Here is a 21,768-nt window from a genome sequence, read left to right as displayed (position 1 = left end):
GTTGTATCTCGACCAAATATTGTCCTATCCTAACAAACCATACATCAATGGAAAGCTTATTTATTCAGCTTTTATGTGATGGATAAATCTCAATTTCGAAAAATTGACCCTTATGACTTATGGTTTTGTGGTCCAGGGTCACATATAGTTTGAATGAAATTAAGTATTTATTATTAATCTTTGAAAAGTATATACTAAATTTTTCACTGAAGCAAGAAGGTGATTTGTCAGACAGTGCAATCATAATCATAATCACGTATATATATATATATATATATATATATATATATATATATACAGTATATATATCATTTAAAGTTTTGGATTCTGTTTTTTTTAAAGAAATTAATCATTTTATTCAGCAAGGATGCATTAAATTGATCAAAAGTTACAGTAATGACATTTAAATTGTCACAAAATACATTTCTAGTGCTGTTCTTTTGCACTTTCCATTCATCAAAGAATTCTGGGGGGAAAAAATTAAGTACCAAAACTGTATTCAACAGTAATAATTAAAATAATGTTTTTGACCTTTGTTACAAAATACATTTCTATTTAAAATAAATTGTTTCTATTCATCAAAAAATTCTGAAGAAAAAAAATTAAATAAAATTAAGCAGCACAACTGTATTCAACATCAATAATAATAAAAAAAAATGTTTCTTGACTAATGCTTGTTACAAAATAAATTTCTATTTCAAATAAATGCTGTTCTTTTGAACTTTCTATTCATCAAAGAATTCTGAATGAATGAATAAATAAACAAACAAACAAATAAACAAACATTAAGCAGCACAACTGCATACAATTCAGCTTTCCCATCTCAGGAATAAATTACATTTTACAATACATTAAATTAGAAAACAGTTATTTTAAAATGTAATATTATTTCACAATATTACAGGTTTTTACTGTATTTTGATCTAATAAACGCAGCCTTGGATGAGCATAAGAGCGTTATTCCAAAAACATTAAAAAACCTTACCTACCCTAATTCTTTCCCTTCTTCTAATTCTCTTTTACTTCATCTCTCACTCACCCGCTCATCTAAAGATTCAAGCCTTTTGTTTTTCAAGCCCTCTGGTTTGGGCAACATGTTCTAAATCAGATCCTACAGGGAGCCAGTTATGAAGGCTTTGGCTCCAAAGAGACCTTCCTACGTCTGAAAGCCGTTTTGGGCCCAGGCTCTGGTTTCATCCCCTCTTTGGGCAATCGATATATCAGGCTGTTTTTACCCTGGGAGCTTCTAATGGCAAGAGCTCTTGGAGCTCTGGTAACATTATATGTCTAACAGGGGCGGAGGAAGAGAAAACCAGGAGCTTGAGTCTCAATGTGATGCTTCACTCGGCAATAAATCCAAGTGGCAACAAAGCGGGCAGACGGCATAAAAAAAATTCAAACGTTCAATGCAACCAGGGAAAGGATGTCTGAAATCTTCAAAAGGAGAAGAGCAGAACAGCAGGACGCATCCTGAGCACCACAGCGTCTGCAGGACGCCACCTTTGTCAGGACAAACTAAGAGCAAATGTACAGATCTTTTTGGGAGGTTAGTGGTATGGACTTCATAGAGTCAAAGGTGCCATTCAATGACTAAATGCTCCCACCCCGCCAAGCTCTCCGACCGGCTGGATTCTGAGGAAGAGATGCTGAGGTAATGGCTTCCTTATGGACTCCCGGCGCAAGAGTGATGGGCTGACAGAAGGTATGTTAAATATCTCCCGCTCTGACTACAACATCGGGACCCTGACCCCTTTGAAAGGGAAGGCTTAACAAGGGACTCCGAAGGTCAGCGAGCTGTAATATGTCACTGGGATTTAAAGGGAAGATGACTGCGCTGTGTTTACATGAGCTGGGGTTACACTACTTTCAGTCCAAGAAGGAAAAATGTGGGAAAAGGTAGGAATAATTGAACCCTATAATGCCTACTGTATTATATTTGATACACAAATTTCTAAGGCCTCTAAATTACGGTCTTTGCTGAAAAACATTTCATACACAATCTACTATTGTACATGCCTTGTGACTTCTGATTGATAATTCATATTTTTTAATAAGAACATCTTTAATGATTTTTATAAACATAAGAAAAACGTTTGTATTGTTAACATTATTTAAAAATGAAGACTTACTGGACTGAAGCAACTTAAGTTTACTCGAATATTCATAATTTTTGATAAAATTCATGTTAAAATATGAGTACCAAATATGATGTTTCAGACTTTTGAGCTTTTAATCACTATTGTATATGTTTTCCCCCCTCAATAAAAACTAGAGTTTTGATCATAAAACAAATCATTTAAATATCATCAAACTTAGACATACTATTGGGAGATATAGGCCTGGTTTCACAGACAGGGCTTAGACTAAGCCAGGATTAGTCGATAGTTCAATTAGGACATTTAAGTAATTTTTTATAAATGTGCCTTACAAAAAACATTACTGGTGCCCCTCTTGGGACAAAACAAAGGCATTGATATATTTTAAGATCAATCAGTGCAAGTTTCTTTCAGTTGAAACAGCTCAGACTTACATTTTAGTCTGGGACTAGGCTTAAGCCTTGTCTGTGAAACCGGGGGATAGAGTTACAACTGATATTATATGCCTTTTTAATTTAAGTACCCTCTCTTTGATTTATACTACAAACTATTAGAATTTCAACTAACATTTAAAGGCTGACATGCACCAAATTTTATATTTCTCGTCTCTGAATAAAACTGAGGTGTTTTCTCCTCTTAAGTCCTCTTTTCCTCTTTTCTCCTCATTATGAGCTTTATACTTTTACTATATCATATTATATGAATTCTAAAAGCCTGATGTATCAAATATGATAATCAAAATAAAACTTTTATTTTATAACTTAAATAAATGTATAACTATTATACTTAAAGGGAAAGTTTACCCAAAAATGAAAATTATCCCATGATTTACTCACCCTTAAGCTTTTCTAGGTGTAAATGGCTTTCTTCTTTCAGACGAATACAACCGGAGTTATGTTAAAAAATTTTGGCGTTATATTAAAAACGCTTTATAATGGCAGTGAATGGGTGTTGACATTCAATAGTCCAATAGAAGTCCAATAAAGTACATCCATCCATCAAAGCGCAAGGAAGCAAAGTTTCCTTTGTTTATCGAAATCCTCCAACATTTTCTTTACAAATCCTTGTTTTGTACTTCTGATTCGTGGAAGCCAGATATTTAAATAAAGTATTAAATATGGATATTTTCTTACAAAAATCCATTGATTTGCTTCAGGAGGCCTTTATTAACCCCCGGAGCTGTGTGGAGCACTTTTTTATGATGGATGGATGCACTTTTTTGGGCATTATGAAGAGCCAGGACATATTTTAATATAACTTCAGTTGTACTCATCTGAAAGAACAAAGTCATATACACCTAGAATGGCTTGAGGGTGAGTAAATCATGGGATAATTTTAATTTTTGGGTAAACTATCCTTTTAATTATTAAAGGCCGAGTCTGGTTGACATACTTCACTTGAGGTTGGCTTTGAGAAATTAATGTTAATGAGCAGAGTCATGTTTGTGTATTGCTTTCTGTCATCCAGACAAATATTTAAGCAGCTCGTTGTGACTATTAACAATAGACAATGTATCATGCAGCTGGAAACAACATTAGAATGATAAAGAAAACATAAAAAAGAGATAACTCACCTGAGAGCATAACAACATAACTAGCTCCACTACCGAGGTGCTTGACTTCATGCACACCAGACCTAAATAAAAGAAAGAAGTCAGAAATGAATCATTCTTCTTCACCATATTCATAAACACACACACAAAAGCAAAACAAACCTTGGAGGTTGTTTGTTTTTACCTTTGCTTTGACCTATCATAACTATGCATGTTATACATCTGCAAGGGTTAATCAAGGGCAGGCCGTCCACATGGCCTCAGAAAAGTGTACTGAATGGTCCCAAAACGCAACCATTTAATGTCACGCAATCATCCAGGCCAGTTCTGATGAGTTATGTTTTGAAGTTGAGACTGAATGTCTCTTGTCGTCAGTGCGTTACAGCTAACAGCTCGCGGGGGCACTAATAAGGTCTCTTGAGAGGTCAGAGGTCATCTGCTGCATGCCAGTGTGAGATCAAAAGCCAAGGCCATGGTCTCCCTTGCATACTTCTCAAACTTTGCTAGAATAAGTATGCAACTGATACAGATAGAATAACATATCTTCTATTGAGATTTTAATACAGAAGTGAATATAGGCATATCTTTTTTTCCTCATATAGGCACCATTCTCTTGCAATCAGATGATATTTCAGTAAAATATGCCGTTTTAAATGAAAAGCCTGTTGTTCATTGAACATAAAGGACAGTTGGTTAACCTCACTGATAAACAAGGTAATTGTAAATGACATGTGCAATTATTGCCAGACATATAAGACAAACTTTCTCTCTCAAACACACACACACTCACATACGCACACCTGCATTAACATACAAACACAGCACATAGCTGATGTCCTTGTTTGCATGAGCCAGTAGAGTCAGAGAGACAGGACTCTAATGAGAGAAAGATGAGGGGGACAAAGAGAGAGAGAGAGAGCTCAGTATGAATGTGGTGCAATGTGACTCAGTGGAAGTGATGGAAGAGTATTTATTATTGCATCATTATTACCAGCTCCCATATTTAGGGTTAGGCATTGGAACAAACACCTAACCCTAAGAATTCAACTCTGCCATGTAACTAATTTGGCATAAATTGTAACTTCAGTTGTGTGGGCTGTTGAGAAGATGTGTGCTGTGCAAGACAAGCTTTTGTGGTTAAAAAAGTATATACATATACAAGTATATACAGAAAGACTTCTTAGATGACAATGGGGGTGTGTAAATGATCAGGACATTTTTATTTTGGAAGTGAAGTAATCCTTTAAGACTGAAACGATTAGTCAACATTTTCGACACCATCGACAATGAAAAATTTTTAACAAATATTTTTGTTGTCAAATAGTCATTTGATCTCATGTAAGGGCCTGCAATAATGTTTTTTGACCAGTGTAGCGCTGTAGCACAAGACTGTAATTCAGCCCTCCCAGATGCAATCCAATAGAAGAAGACAAGCTTATGAGACATGCAAATGAAGCCAGGAGAGTGTAAGAAAGTTTTACAAAAATGCAAACAAAAAATGTATGGGACACCATACTTGGCTACACGTCACGTCACATGTGATTAAAAGTTTATACGCAAGCAGCAGTTTACTGTTAGCTAACATCCCACCACCAACAAATACACTAGTATCATTATGAAAACCACCCTGAACACCTTAGCAACCTCATATCTATGTCCTGGCAACCACCCCAGAATTGTGGCAGATAATTTTGCACGTACTCATTTTCTTCAAAAATCAAAATAGTACTAGTAAATCCCAATAATTAAATCTGTATACATACAATCAGTGGTAAAACGGTCCTATATATTGAGCTTTACATTCAGCTCACTGAGGGCACCACTTGTCTCGTTACCCACTTAAACATCCTTTCACCATGAATGATCGCTCCTAAACCATTCAGTCCGTGAAGTTATGACCATAATATTTCAGAGGCCAAGAGTTCAAGTCCCAACAATCTCTCTGTCTCATTTATGAGGGTGAGATGAGGCCGTAAACACAGCGATTCCCCACCCGGGGTCCCTCTCTTCAGTCAGGTGGCAGGCCTGACCTCTGGATCATGCTGCTGGACAAACTAAATGCATTCTATTTAAACAGCAAGTCACCGCACTTTCCAGTTAAGCCTCACTGGTGTGAATGTGACATTGTCAGAGGGCCGAAGCGTCTCAGAGTTGGGCGCTCAGCTCTCACAAGAAGTGCAGTGTTCCGCCCAGGGGCCTCGCACTCATACTCCAAGTGTCGAGAGGCTGTCCGAGGGTGAGCGGGGCATAATTGCCCCCAGTGAACGAGTGTCTTGAGGGAGGCCGGGCAGGGGCTTGACCCCTAGTGCCGGGCTGAGTGATGGATGAAGGGTAATTATGGGTAAATAGGGCGCCTTTGCGCCGAGCGAACAGTATTTCAGCTGTGAGAGGTTGAGGAAAAGAGGAAGGGAAGGAGGTGGGAAAACAGACATAATTTCTTCTGGTCATGGGATGGTGTTAACATACTGGACAAATGGATGCGGGGGTAAAGAGTCATCTATGAGGAAGTCGCTGTTATGTGTTCTGGAGTGGGGTTCATTTGGGGAGGATCGCAATGACAATGGCAATGCACAAGCACAGTCAATGGCATTTCAAGTTAGATAGCATGAGGATTGGTTGGTCAGAGGATGCCCTAAAGAGATAGTTCACCCAAAAAAAGAATACTATGTCATTATTAATTCACCCTCATGTCACTGCAACAAACCTGCAGAACACAAGAAAGATATTTTAAAGAACCTTGGGTTTCAAATATCAGTGGACCCCATTGACTTGTACTGCATCCCATATCGTAAAAAATATATTCTTGGCTTTATTTAAATGTAAAAAAAAATATATAAAATATATTACAAAATGTATTTCATTGCGCATTAACATTTATTTATGTTATGTTCTATTTAGATTTTAAACATATATTATAAAATGGCCAGAAAATATGAGTAATTAAAATAAGTAACACAATTGTAACAAAAATGTATTTATGTACAGTATATTACTAATATTTACAATCTATTGCAGCAATAAATTTTTTGAGACCATATCATGAGTTTAAATCCCAGTCAATGGGTTAATCCTTTGGATAAAATAATTTCCTAATGCACAAATGTAAATGTATATTTATAATACATGCTATATATAATATGTTTCTATGTTTCACAGAAGAAAAAAAAAAGTCAAATAGGTTTAGAACAACACGAGGGTAAGTAAATAATGACACAATTTTCCTTTTTGGGTGAGCTATTTCTTTAAATTTATTTAGGCTCTGGCAACCACCTACAACGCCCTTCAAACCACATAGCAATGGGCTAAAAACCACCCAGCACACTTTTGCAACCTCATAGCGATGCCCCAGTATCACCCCGAATTTGTTTAGGGAAATTAAATCTTACAAAACCACGGGGTCAAGGTTTGACAGGTTTAGCAAGGTCTAGTTTGCCCCTTCTGGTAGAGTCTTCAACTACAACATCTGAGAGCAAAACACTGACTCAATTGACTAGATTTCACAAGTAAGGTCATGAAATTGTCACCTTACGCCTGTTTTCAGCAGGCAACCAAAACTGTGATGCTTCCTAATGGGGACAGGATTAAGCACGACTACGAAGTTAAAGACAGAAAACTGGCTGTTATAATTCATAAAAAGCAGAGCTTGAATCCAGGGCAGAATGTGTTTCTGAGTATTTCTTTCATGAAATGGCTGCCTGAACTGTAGACACACATATTTCTAGCGTGCCGTAATGCGGAGCTTCATTAGTCGGAACAAACTGGCTTTGAGCGGTGAGGGGGACGTGCACTATGATTTGGCACTGAGGCTGAAAGGTAAAAAAGCCACAAAACAGAACCTGGAGTGTGGGTTCCCATTCAAAGAGAGGTTGCCTTGCCATGTGAGCCGAAATGCGAGAGAGAAAGTGTGTGCGAGTATGTGTGTGTGGCCCATCACAGCCAGCTAGAGCAGGGAAGTATACTCCAAAAGGTAGCTCAGATGTAGGAGAAAAAAGAGAAAACACCAAATAACCAAATAAAATAATAAGTAAATATAAAAATAATCTTTAAAGGTTTGGGTTCTCCTATGCTCACCAAAGCTGCATTTAATTGATAAAAAATATGGTAACATTTATTAATATTGTGAAAAGTGATTACATTTTAAAATAACTGTTTTCTGTTTTAATATATTTTAAACTGTAATTTATTCCTGTGATGCAAAGCTGAATTTTCTCCAATACTCCAATCTTCAGTGTCACATAATTCTTGAGAAATGATTTTAATATGCTGATCTGGTGGGGGGGAAAACACTATTATCCATGTTGAAAACAGGAATACTGTTTAATATTTTTGTCAAAACTTTGATGGATTTTTGTCAGGGTTCTTTGATGAATAGAAAGTTCAGAAGAACAATATTTGAAATAGAAATCTTTTGTAACATTATGAATGTCTTCACTGTCACTTTAGATCAATTTAATGCATCCTTGCTGAATTAAAGTATTCTTTTTTTTTTAAACAATCTAACTGACACCAGACTTTTACGGTGTAAAAACAACCAGACTTTTTTATTTTACTTTGTCTCTTCAACAAAATATAAATATTTAATGTACCTTTAAATTGTGTGTGCCTATACACACATATACACACAGTACATGTCCACACACATTTTCCTCCACACACAATTTAAAAAAGTACATTATTCAGGTAGGAAACATAAAATCAGTTAAATGTATCTAAAGGTTTGTAACAGTATGCACACAACATTATAAAACAAACTTGTGCATGGTTACAACCTACACCATCCTGTACCACCATGCCCATGTAATACACAAGTGTGTGCAAAAGAGAAACAGATGGAGAGAGAGGGAAAGAATTTAGCATCAGTACCTTCAATGAGCAATTCCTGACCATGACTGCCCAGCAGTGTGCGAGAGAGGAAAGGTGCAAAGTCCACAAAGATCTCCCTCAGTAATGGGGCCACCTTCTCCAGAGCTCGCTCCAGTTTAGTGGTGATACTGTGGGTAGACAAAGTAAATGCATTATAGAAGCTGAAAAAAAATATTTTGGTTCATTTCAAAACCCTGACCTGTTACTATGAAATGTTACTTAACCAGTAATATGGCACACTGATACACCAAACCAATGCCTAATAACCAGCTGCAGATTGAACATCCTGGGCTCCGACAACAAACACACAAACAAGTACAACGCCAGCTCGCAGAAAAGAAAGAGAACTACATGTTCCCAACAGGAGTCCAACCCCACTAGAAAACAAGCATGTTAGTGGTTCTGGAAAACACACTGGAAGCTGTTCTTGCTTATGGCATTGGCCAGCTCCAGTACAGCCTGGGTTCCTGACAATAAGCGAAATAAATTGAGCGAAACCTTACACAAGCACCAAAACAGAGAAGCTGTGGTACAAAGACCAAACTTTACTGTTAATTTTTACTGTAATTTTTCAAGAGGCACTAACGCCAAATGAAAGCTAACTTGTTAGAATTAATACATTTTTTTGTTGGAATTGTGAAAAAAGTACAAAACTTATACGGTATTAAGTTATTAAATAAAGTTAAATAAAGATCACACCTAATTTTATGAGTAATCTGTGCAGAAATGTAGGTATTTTCAAAAACTCATTTTTGTCCCTATATATAAGGGCCCAATTTCATATTTGTCAACAAAACTAATTTTAAGAATTTAAGCACTTAGCTTGTTTTGTTTTGTTTTATTTTTAGATATTTTCAATCAAATGGTTTTAAATCAAAAGGTTATTCAGGTATGATGCATAAAATCAGTCAAATGTGTCTAAAGGTTTATAACAGTATGTATTGCATACACTAGTATTCATACTTTTTGTTACAATTTGCAATAAAAAAAAACTGATAATGATAATTTCAGTAAGTTTTGACCAATATTACACATATACTGTAAAATACAAGTAGCTACCAGTACTTTCAGTACCAGCATACTGTATCTAGGTAGCACTTTTTGGTAACACTTTATTTTAAAGTGTCCTTGTTACATGTTACATGTACTTACTATTATAATAACAACAGTAAATTATGCATAATTACATGCAAGTAACCCTAAGCCAAACCTTAACCATATAGTATAGTTAATTAATATTACTCAGTACTTAAATGTATTATTACACTATAACAAGGATACAATATAAACCCACTTTATTTTACAGTCCTGTTCCACATGTACATATTTTGTACGTATTATAACATTTAAAGTAACTGTATAATAACTAGGTACTGATGCTGAACCCCTAAACCTAACCTTAACCAATGTACTACCAGTACCTTTTGATAAGTACACTGTAAGTACATGTACTGTAAAATAAAGTGTAACCCATATTTACTATATTAGCATTAAAAAAAATCGAGCAAAGCCAGTGTTTTGGGGCTTGGTAATCACAATAATAGTTTAAAACTGAGATACTGGGCAAAACTCTGAGGGATTTTGTTGCATAAGCATGCAAATTTCCTCGGGTTTGCTTGTCTTGGTTGCAAATCTGACGGAAATTAGATCTTAAGCTTTGAAAATACTGCGTTTCCTTTTTGGTGTGCTTATTGTGAAAAAATCAACACTAACGGCTATTGTGTGTCATGAAAGTAAGTGTGGAAAATAAGTGGGAAAACAAAATCAAGAAAAACTAATGAGACACATGCAGGCAGCGACAGCGACAGCGAAACCCATCTCTTGTCTCTCGGAGTGCGGGTTAGGCATCACAGCCTCTGCATCCAGACAGTTTCATCATTGACTTCACACTCCCAGTAAGTGCTGTCGGTTACCGCTGCCATGGCAACTGACTTGCGATTCCTGGCGTAGCAGAGGAGCCACAAAGAGTGTGTATATGTGTGTGTGTGAGGTGTAGAGGCCCCCGGAGAGCACGAGAGAGAGAGAGCCGCACGCGCACACGCTCGCTTTCTCCTGTGTAGTCAGACGGTGGCGTGTCTGTGAGATGTCTGTCACAAAGCATTAGACGAGGTGAAAGGATGGAGCCAAGGTCAGCACGGTTTCTACACACTCCCCAAAACACCTACGCACACTGATTTCTTTGCATTAGTGCTCGCACAGCCCCGTCTGACAGCTCAAACACCCGCGGTGGCCAGTGAGAGAGAGGACAGGCGATATGTAAGGTGTGAGGTGTCTTGGTTGTCGCAACCACAACAATATAAAAAAGTAAAATGATTGTCGCCCATTGCTCTAAACAAAGGAAAGACACAATGTCTGTAAACATGAAAAAACAAGGCTGAGTTCTGACCCCCTCTTGTGGCAGTGATAATAAAAACTCATGGCTGGGTGAACAAACACAAACGCATCTGATGAGGTGCAGACAGAGGAAATACTTCCCACTCACTGACAAGCTCAAATAAAGCAATACGCCATTTAAGGGTGTGTTTTATCATATTAAAGGGGTATTGTGAGAAATAATATACACTGATTTCTGAAGGATCATGTGACACTGAAGACTGGAGTAACGGCTGCTGAAAATTCAGCTATGCCATCATAGGAATAAATTACATTTTAAAATATTAAAAATAGAAAACAATTACATTTCATCAAATACATGCAGCCTTAGTGAGCATTAGAGACTTTTCAAAAACATTTTAAAATATGTAATTATTCTAAACGAATAATCACTATAATCATTTCATATTATTGCTATTTTTAAATGGTGGCTACAGTATTATAAGACACTAACGTTCAATAAATAATTAAATGCATTATTAATAATTTAACAATTAATCTGCCAGGAAATATGGACTTCAGTGAAGGTAGATGTTATGTTTAATTTTATGCAAATTAAGCTGTGAGGGACTGACATATAAGTGCTAATGAGTTGCACTATTATGTACCTTTGTGTCAATTACTCTTCAAAAAAAATCATCTTTCCAGTGCAAACAAAATTCGATTTTGTTTTTTTGTAGTTTTTTTAAATTAGGGCCAAACCCTCATTTGCCAATAAAAAACTACTGTCAGGATTTGCTAAAAACACGCAGTGGGAAATTAGTGCTGAAAAGGCGCTGACACAGTTATTTTTGTGACTCACCTTATTGAATATACATTTGTAGGTGTTTCCGTTTCGATCAGTAAATTTATGGGAGGAGAGTATTTAAATGAATCACGCAACGTGATTTACTAAGATTTGCACTCGTCACTTCACTGGTATTTGTGGCATTATTTAACACCCAAAAAAGCATATCTTAAAGCAGGCGGTAATTTGCGCTGGTCATTATGGACATGAGAAGTTGCGTCTGTGTTCTTTAATATGCACCTTGTCAGTAAATAATTTGCCCTGTTCAGTAAATCCGGCCCTTAGATGGTAACACTTTACAATAAAGTTCAATTTGTTAACTATATTAGTTAACTAAAGCATTCTAATGCATTTATTAATCTTAGTTAATGCTGATTACAACATTTTCTAATACATTATTAAAATGAAAAGTTGTAGCTATTAATATAGTTAATGGGCCTGAGCTAACATGGACTAACAATGAACAGTTTTATTGTTATTAACTAACGTTAACAAAGATTAATAGCCTAAATACTGTACTAAATGTACTGTTCATTGTTTGTTAATGTTAGTTAATGCATTAAATATAGTTAACAAATGCCACCTTATTGTAAAGTGTTACCAGGTTAAGATTTGAAAATCATGACAATTTGGTTAATTGACAGGGATACAACAGCAATTATTAAGTCTCTTAATCAAGAGAGAGAGAGATATATATATATATATATATATAGTTTATATTATGTGATGTATTTTTTATACATATACACACACACTTACTGTTTTTTTAAGTTTCTTATGCTCACCCAGGCTGCATTTATTCGATCAAAAATATATAACAAATATGACAAACAAATAAATAAACATTTGGGGAAATTATAATGCACAATTAAATATTAATTATTGGTCAATGTATAATCAGTTTCTAAAAAATAAAAATAAACAAATAGTAAAAATAAATAATATTGTGCATCCCTAAACTTAAAACAGAATAGCCCATCCTCACAGCCTTATTTTCATAAAATTACATAAAGTTACATAAGGTGTGATATTTCGCAAGATCTTCAAACACAGCTCATCCAACCATCCCATTTCAAAATAAACATCAAGCTAAATTTCTACCCAGCTGTCTGTCTTAGACCTCAACACACATCCTAGGACTCTGAATCACCTCATGTTCTCCATGGTGTCTTCAGGCATGGGGGCCACAGTCTGAACCGCAGGCAGATTCTTGCTGGTGGCTCCATTCACAAAGCTGGAGGAAGAGGAAGTGGATGCATCTGTGGCTCCTGTGACACAACAAGAAATCACAGGTTCGAAAAATCGACTAAATTAAGACTAAATGAAGTTTTCGGTTTAAAAGCTGACTTTAGAGGAAAATATAAATAAATTCTAATTTTTTAAAAATAAATATTTCTAAATAAATAAACATTTCTCTCACACCTTCTTAGACATTGAAAACAACTCACGGTGCAGTTTTTCACTTTACATCCCCACCAACTGTCAACTAAACCTTCAGTAGCACTAAAATCAAATACTCTTTCTGGTTTTTCATCATGTAACAACATAACTACAGAGGCACAGACTCTGAGAAACATCCCCATTACTCTGGCCTCCCCCTGAGAAAGTGAAGCACCATCTTACATTCCTCTTATTTCTCTCTCTGTCAATGCCACAGTGTCTACAGTGTCCTGTGCAGCAGGGAGCTTCTGATAGATACATCACAGCAATGGAATGTCATACTGTGAAACCACAAGCTGTCACAGGACATCTGAGGATGGGAAATCTATTACGCAGCCATCAATCGCCGTGTCAGAGATGAGTGTCCACCCATAAGCAAATACACCAAGATGGGGGAAACGTCAAGAGGGACATTCTGATGGATTTCGCTGGAAGCACAGCTTGGCCTGATTCAACCTCAATCCAAATCAACGTCCCTTGTGCATTCTAAGCAGATCTCAATGAGGTTTATGATGGACAATGGGAACTAAAAGCCTCTCTTAAGGAAAATGTAATACATTATTCTGTTCGCAAAATATACTGTATTGTGGGGTCAGTATGTTTTTTTTTTTCTTTTTTGAAAGAAATTAATACTTTTATTAGGCAAGGACATATTAAACTGGTCAAAAGTGAAAATAAAGGCGTTTATAATGTTACCAAATAAATGCTATTCTTTTGAACTTCCTATTCATCAAAGAATCTAGAAAAACATATATCACAAAAATATTCAACAACAGCGGTTTTCAACATTGATAATAATAGTAAACAATAATAATTATAAAATAAATATTAATATGAATAACAATAAGGTTTTTGAGCACCAAATCAACATATTAAAATGATTTCTGAAGGATCATGTGACGCTGAAGACTGGAGTAATGGCTGCTGAAAATTCAGCTTTTCATCACAGAAATAAATTACATTTTTAAATATATTAAAATAGAAAAACATTGTTTTAAATTGTAATCATATTTCAGAATGTTACTGTTTTTTATTAAATGAATGGAAGGTATTATATAAAGGTATATTATTGAAAAATATTATATCGCGATACATATTGATATTGAATTATTGTCCAGCCCTAGTATATTATGATTTCTGTGTGTGTAAAAAATATTTAAAAACATTTTTTATATATAAATCTGTAATATTTAAATATACATTTTGCATGTTTAGATTACATCAGGGTTTTTGCCGTTGCATGCAATGATCTTTGCGACAAACATAGGGAAGTAAAAGTCCTATTTTAACTTGGGTGTCCTTATTGAACCATAAATATAATATCACAAAAAGTACTATAAGCAGGTTGCTTAAACCAGTCCTTCAAAGCTGAGATACCAAAAATCGGCTTTCAATTCCCAATACACTGAAAACAATGAAATAAACAAATGGGGAGAATTTCTATTCCAGATATTTTCAATGAATCCCACAGAATCAAATATTATGTTTCCAGGCCTGAATCTCCTGCCTAGAGCAATAAACACATACACACACTTACACACACGATAAGTATAGGCCTATACAACAGCTCCAATCTCAAGAGCAAAATCTATAGTGTTCATAGTGTGCACCCTGAGGGGAATGCTTGAAATGTAACTTCCTTATAGTCTCCATGTGGCTGCATAACAACCTTGAAATTTCACACAGATCCTATTTTCACATCTAGTGTGAGAAAGCGATACATAGTGAGGGGGGCCCTCTAGTGGACAAACCGCTCGATGCCACCAAATCTAATTTCCTGAGTTTGAACAATTTTAGCAATGACATCTTTAATTATTCTAGGAATAGTAGAGCAGAACTATCTATCTATCTATCTATCTATCTATCTGTCTGTCTGTCTGTCTGTCTGTCTGTCTATCTATCTATCTCCATCCATCCATCTATCTCAATCCATCTATCTATCTATCTGTCTATATATCTGTCTCCATCCATCCATCTATCTCCATCTATCTATCTATCTATCTATCTATCTATCTATCTATCTATCTATCTATCTATCTATCTATCTATCTATCTATCTATCTATCTATCTATCTATCTATCTATCTGTCTGTCTGTTTTGTTCTCACTTTATTTATTTTTTTATTCATATAAACTTGCAAGGCAAGTGACAATTCTGTAGAAAAAATGGCAATGAATCTAATCAATTCTGTAAATTTTTGTGGTATTAAATGGTTTGTATCACTACAAAACATTCTATTCCATTAGATAAAGTTTAAAAAGGAAAAAAACAACAACAATTAAATAAAGGATAAAAGGGTAGGATAAAAACAAAAAGATGGATGAAAAATTAAAATATCAATAAACAAAAATATCAGAAAACAAAACATCACAAGGCAACACCCTCATCTAAGCACATTCTTAGTGGGTGTTTATTTCCATCTTGTTCTGTTTTTTTAACCTTTATAATCGTGGTAAAATGAATTTAAGTGCTTGAACAAGACAATATCATATGTCTGAAAGTGCAGAACATCATTTATAAAAAAATACTTAAACATTCATTTTAAAATAAATGTACAGGAAGTACTTCAAAAAAGTACTGAATAACAAGAATAAGCCTCCTGTTGCAGGAAAAAACAGTCCACAAACGCAATACCAGCAATCATCTTGTAATCCTTCTTCGACCATCTCTGGAAAGCTAATTAAAGAAACAGTCTCTAAATATAGCTAAACAAATTAAACCATTAAAAAAGGGGCTAAATATACTAATCAACTTAATTATGCCTTCAAGAAATTATACTTAGCTTTTATTTTCCAGGTTATTTATAGATGTAGAAAGAAATCACATGGTTTCCAGAGGCAACAGTCTAACAAACTGAAAATAGCGCTGGAGACTAGCAGGATCACGAGTTTGCATTCAACTCTTGACCTTGCCGATAATCTCCTGCATGTCTTCACAGACATTCTGGAGCTTTGCAGATATTCACGGAAAACCACCTTAGCCTGATAGCAAAGAGCAGGAGAGGATTAGTTTGATATTATACACAAGACAGAGTCAAGTGCTTTGGAGGATGGAATGATATTTTGTTGGGGTTTATATCGGTCTGGTTTCTTTATCACGACTTGACGTGGTTTGAGACGCTGGTCGATACATAGATCTGCATGTTTTGGGTGATGTAGCGCAGGGCTGGTTCTAATGTCACCTGCTAAGCCTCCTGATGCTGCACTATGTGACCTCAGACACTGTTCAGAGAGAGGATGGAGCCATTAGAGCACTTGTCTGGGAGACTGCCACTCGTCCCCACGGCACGCTCTCTTTAACACGCTGGCGTGACAGGAAGCAAAAACATTCTGTGACACGTGCTTCCCCTTGAGCACTACAAACAGAGAATAACAGACCCTTAAAATCATGCATGTGTGCCATTGTCTTTATGAGCTATGAGGAGTTATTCTAGTATATGCAAATACGCAAGTTACAGTTTAAAAATTTGAGGTCTGTAAGAATTTTTAAAAGAAAAAGAGAGAGAGAGAAAGAAATAAAAGCAGTAATATATTGTAAAATATTATTACAAATAATGAAAAAAAAATCTATTTTAATGTATTTTTATTCCTGTGACAGCAAAACAGCCATTACTCCAGTCTTCAGTGTCACATGATCCTTCAGAAATAATTCTAATATGCTGATTTGGCATTTAAGAAACATTTATTATTATCAAAGTTGAAAACGTACTTAATATTTTTGTGGGAAATGTTTGAGACATTATAATCAGGATTCAATGATAATTAGAAAGAACAGCATTAATTTGACATTTAAATCTGCTGTAACATTATAAATGTTTTTACTGCACTTTTGTCTATTATTTAAATGGTCTATTATTCTATTATTTTAAAAAAATAATAAAATAAAATAAAAATAAATAAATATAAATAAATAAAACATAAATAAACAAATCATAATAAACAAACAAATAATAAATAAATAACCTTACTGACCCCCAAACTTTTGGTTTTGGCAGTGTAAAAGTAATGGTTTTAGAATACAAATTAAAACTCCTTGGCTTCACATGTACACACAGAAATTACACTCAAAATCATATTTAGTGCATTTTACACTGAAGAACAGAGTAGTATAACCGAACATACAGCTAACAAGTTGTATGGACTGCTTTTATGGGACTTTTTTTTGTATGTGTGTGAATTTGTGAAGCTTGATGCTCAGTAAAATATGTTTATTTATGGAAAATAGCAGCCAGGACATGCTGTAAAATTAACTTCATTTGTGAACCACAGCAGACAAAATAGTGTGGAACTACATCAATAAATAAATAGTAAACAGTCCCTGTTGTATTTAATTCTTTTGTTGAAACAACATTCAAAAGCACTTCATATGAATAATTACTACTAAAAATTATTTGTAATTGAATTAATATTAAATAAACATATCAGTAATGTGTGTAACATCTTTCGAGCAAAAAGATTTGCAACGCAATGCTTTTCCAAGAATAAGCCTCCTGTTGCAGGAAAAAACAGTCCACAAACGCAATACCAGCAATCATCTTGTAATCCTTCTTCGACCATCTCTGGAAAGCTAATTAAAGAAACAGTCTCTAAATATAGCTAAACAAATTAAACCATTAAAAAAGGGGCTAAATATACTAATCAACTTAATTATGCCTTCAAGAAATTATACTTAGCTTTTATTTTCCAGGTTATTTATAGATGTAGAAAGAAATCACATGGTTTCCAGAGGCAACAGTCTAACAAACTGAAAATAGCGCTGGAGACTAGCAGGATCACGAGTTTGCATTCAACTCTTGACCTTGCCGATAATCTCCTGCATGTCTTCACAGACATTCTGGAGCTTTGCAGATATTCACGGAAAACCACCTTAGCCTGATAGCAAAGAGCAGGAGAGGATTAGTTTGATATTATACACAAGACAGAGTCAAGTGCTTTGGAGGATGGAATGATATTTTGTTGGGGTTTATATCGGTCTGGTTTCTTTATCACGACTTGACGTGGTTTGAGACGCTGGTCGATACATAGATCTGCATGTTTTGGGAGATGTAGCGCAGGGCTGGTTCTAATGTCACCTGCTAAGCCTCCTGATGCTGCACTATGTGACCTCAGACACTGTTCAGAGATAGGATGGAGCCATTAGAGCACTTGTCTGGGAGACTGCCACTCGTCCCCACGGCACGCTCTCTTTAACACGCTGGCGTGACAGGAAGCAAAAACATTCTGTGACACGTGCTTCCCCTTGAGCACTACAAACAGAGAATAACAGACCCTTAAAATCATGCATGTGTGCCATTGTCTTTATGAGCTATGAGGAGTTATTCTAGTATATGCAAATACGCAAGTTACAGTTTAAAAATTTGAGGTCTGTAAGAATTTTTAAAAGAAAAAGAGAGAGAGAGAAAGAAATAAAAGCAGTAATATATTGTAAAATATTATTACAAATAATGAAAAAAAAATCTATTTTAATGTATTTTTATTCCTGTGACAGCAAAACAGCCATTACTCCAGTCTTCAGTGTCACATGATCCTTCAGAAATAATTCTAATATGCTGATTTGGCATTTAAGAAACATTTATTATTATCAAAGTTGAAAACGTACTTAATATTTTTGTGGGAAATGTTTGAGACATTATAATCAGGATTCAATGATAATTAGAAAGAACAGCATTAATTTGACATTTAAATCTGCTGTAACATTATAAATGTTTTTACTGCACTTTTGTCTATTATTTAAATGGTCTATTATTCTATTATTTAAAAAAAATAATAAAATAAAAATAAATAAATATAAATAAATAAAACATAAATAAACAAATCATAATAAACAAACAAATAATAAATAAATAACCTTACTGACCCCCAAACTTTTGGTTTTGGCAGTGTAAAAGTAATGGTTTTAGAATACAAATTAAAACTCCTTGGCTTCACATGTACACACAGAAATTACACTCAAAATCATATTTAGTTATGTGTTTATCATAATTTTACACTGAAGAACAGAGTAGTATAACCGAACATACAGCTAACAAGTTGTATGGACTGCTTTTATGGGACTTTTTTTTGTATGTGTGTGAATTTGTGAAGCTTGATGCTCAGTAAAATATGTTTATTTATGGAAAATAGCAGCCAGGACATGCTGTAAAATTAACTTCATTTGTGAACCACAGCAGACAAAATAGTGTGGAACTACATCAATAAATAAATAGTAAACAGTCCCTGTTGTATTTAATTCTTTTGTTGAAACAACATTCAAAAGCACTTCATATGAATAATTACTACTAAAAATTATTTGTAATTGAATTAATATTAAATAAACATATCAGTAATGTGTGTAACATCTTTCGAGCAAAAAGATTTGCAACGCAATGCTTTTCTACAGTATTTATTACTCATATCATGTCGGCTCCTTTATATATTTGACAAGTTGATAGTATTAGACTGATAAACAAGCTTCTAATAAAATATGAACACTCCTCATGAATTATTCATTGGTCAGGAGCTTGTGAATGATGTATGAATTATCCCGTGCATATTGTATTAATAGGATTTTTTAAATTGACTTCATTTGAATAAAGCACGGATTAATCTTGGGTAGACTATGAATAATGCAAATTGTTTATGTTTTATTTGAAATGGCTATTAGGATTACAAACAGTCTTAGCACATAAATGAACATTAATTGTAACAATAAATAATGTGTTGGTCTCATATAATGGCAAACGTTTGTTGTATCACTCGGTTTACTAGCATACCATCCATTGGCACTGATACAGACTGATGTTAATGTATTAAAGTGCTTCTCTTTGGTTTAAATTGACTAAAGCAAGTTCTTCATGGTGGCGGCCCCATCTGCAAGCACAGCTTCCTGGTTATTCAATACTAATTGAAAAAAATTCACTTTTGGAAAGTCCCAGAAAGACTGTGATGGGCGAGTCGTCCTGATCTCTCCTGCGTTTGAGGCTTTTTTTGTTGTTGATGTTGTCACTGCCAATCTATTGAGCTTCTGACAGACAATCCAAGAAGCCTTTCCATGTCTGGCAGCTCATTTGGTGGCAGGTGGCAAACAATTAGACACAGCAATTTCAAGGCCAGCAGATGACATTAAAGCATATGGGAGTGAGTGGTACGACCCGACGTCTGCAGACGGCCTGTGTGAAAGCATTTCAAAAATAATACACTCTGCCATGGCAACTCATTTCTGCCTGCCAGCCTCTATTAGGGTGCTGAGGGGTGAGGACGACAGGAGGGGAGCTAGGGGGCGCTTCTGTTTAATCTGTCATCAACGCCCTGGGGCCCCTCCCTAACACTCACAAACACATCTACACACACCTTTACTAATCAGCAGGCCCAAGCAGATGACATTAAAGCATATGGGAGTGAGTGGTACGACCCGACGTCTGCAGACGGCCTGTGTGAAAGCATTTCAAAAATAATACACTCTGCCATGGCAACTCATTTCTGCCTGCCAGCCTCTATTAGGGTGCTGAGGGGTGAAGACGACAGGAGGGGAGCTAGGGGGCGCTTCTGTTTAATCTGTCATCAACGCCCTGGGGACCCTCCCTAAACACTCACAAACACATCTACACACACCTTTACTAATCAGCAGGCCCACCTCATCTGTGGCGGTTGCATGCATTACTATGGATCCAATGTTCCTGTGACTCAATATCTAAGCAGGGAGAAGCACATTATTTTAAGGGAGTTAAGGGATAGTTCACCCCAAAATGAAAATGAATAATTATTTACTCATCCTCCACTTGTTCCAAACCTGTATGCATTTTTTTTTCTGCTGGACACAAAAGATGATATTTTGAAGAATGTTGGTAACGAAACAGTTGACGGTAGCCATTGACTTCCATAGTATGTTTTCCATACTATGGAAGTCAATGGCTACCTCCAATATTTGGGTTACCAATATTCTTCAAAATATCATATTTTGTGCTTCAGCATGAAGTCAGGCACAACTTAATCTGGCAAAAAAAAAACATTGCAGAATATTCCACTTTTTTACCTTGAGTTGCTTTTGCTGTATGTTTTGGGTCATTGTCCATTTGTACTATAAAGCGCCGTCTAGGGCTGGGCGATATAGCTAAAAAATATATCAACGATATATGTTTCATATCGTTCGGTATCGATAATTATTGACATTTTTTATAACCTTTTTTAAAAGCGATTTCAAATTTTCCTTTCTCTTTGGAGTGTTACAAGCTCCGAAAGCAAAAGCACTTTATTTGGCCTTCCGGAAGTAGATGCAATTAGGAATCATTGGTTAAGATTTATTTTCAACAGAACAGCACAACCCAGATGTTCGAATTTGTGCAACGCATTTTATGGACGACAGTTTTTTGAACCTAGAAGAGTACAAGGCTGGCGTGCACAAAGGCTATTTTAAAAAAAAAGGGTCAATTCCGACTTTGCTATGGCAATCTGGCGCTTCTGAATCAGCGACTGTAAGTATGTTTTATTATTAGTTTAAGTATTTGAGTTTTGCACAGTGCAGAGTAACGCATTTTAGTGCAGAGTAACGTGTGTGTGTGTGTGTGTGTGTGTGAGGGGAACAGGGTCACATCACAGGAGAGTGAACTGCCTTTCAGAAATCATAGCACGTCAGCTGTCTTAACCGCGGCTTGTGTACTGCATCATCACTGTGTCGGTCA

At 35.5% G+C, this 21,768-nt stretch overlaps 1 pseudogene; it reads right to left on the bottom strand.

Annotated features, from left to right (window-relative positions):
• Window positions 1-21,768, bottom strand: part of LOC107587887 (neurobeachin-like) — a 258,279-nt pseudogene that overhangs the window by 138,578 nt on the left and 97,933 nt on the right.

The sequence above is a fragment of the Sinocyclocheilus grahami genome, unplaced genomic scaffold (genome assembly GCF_001515645.1).
Source record: "Sinocyclocheilus grahami isolate Dianchi unplaced genomic scaffold, SAMN03320097.WGS_v1.1 scaffold6.1, whole genome shotgun sequence".
Lineage (NCBI taxonomy): Eukaryota > Metazoa > Chordata > Actinopteri > Cypriniformes > Cyprinidae > Sinocyclocheilus > Sinocyclocheilus grahami.
The sequence above is the reverse complement of the archived record's forward strand: the minus strand, read 5'-3'. Positions and strand labels throughout refer to the sequence as shown.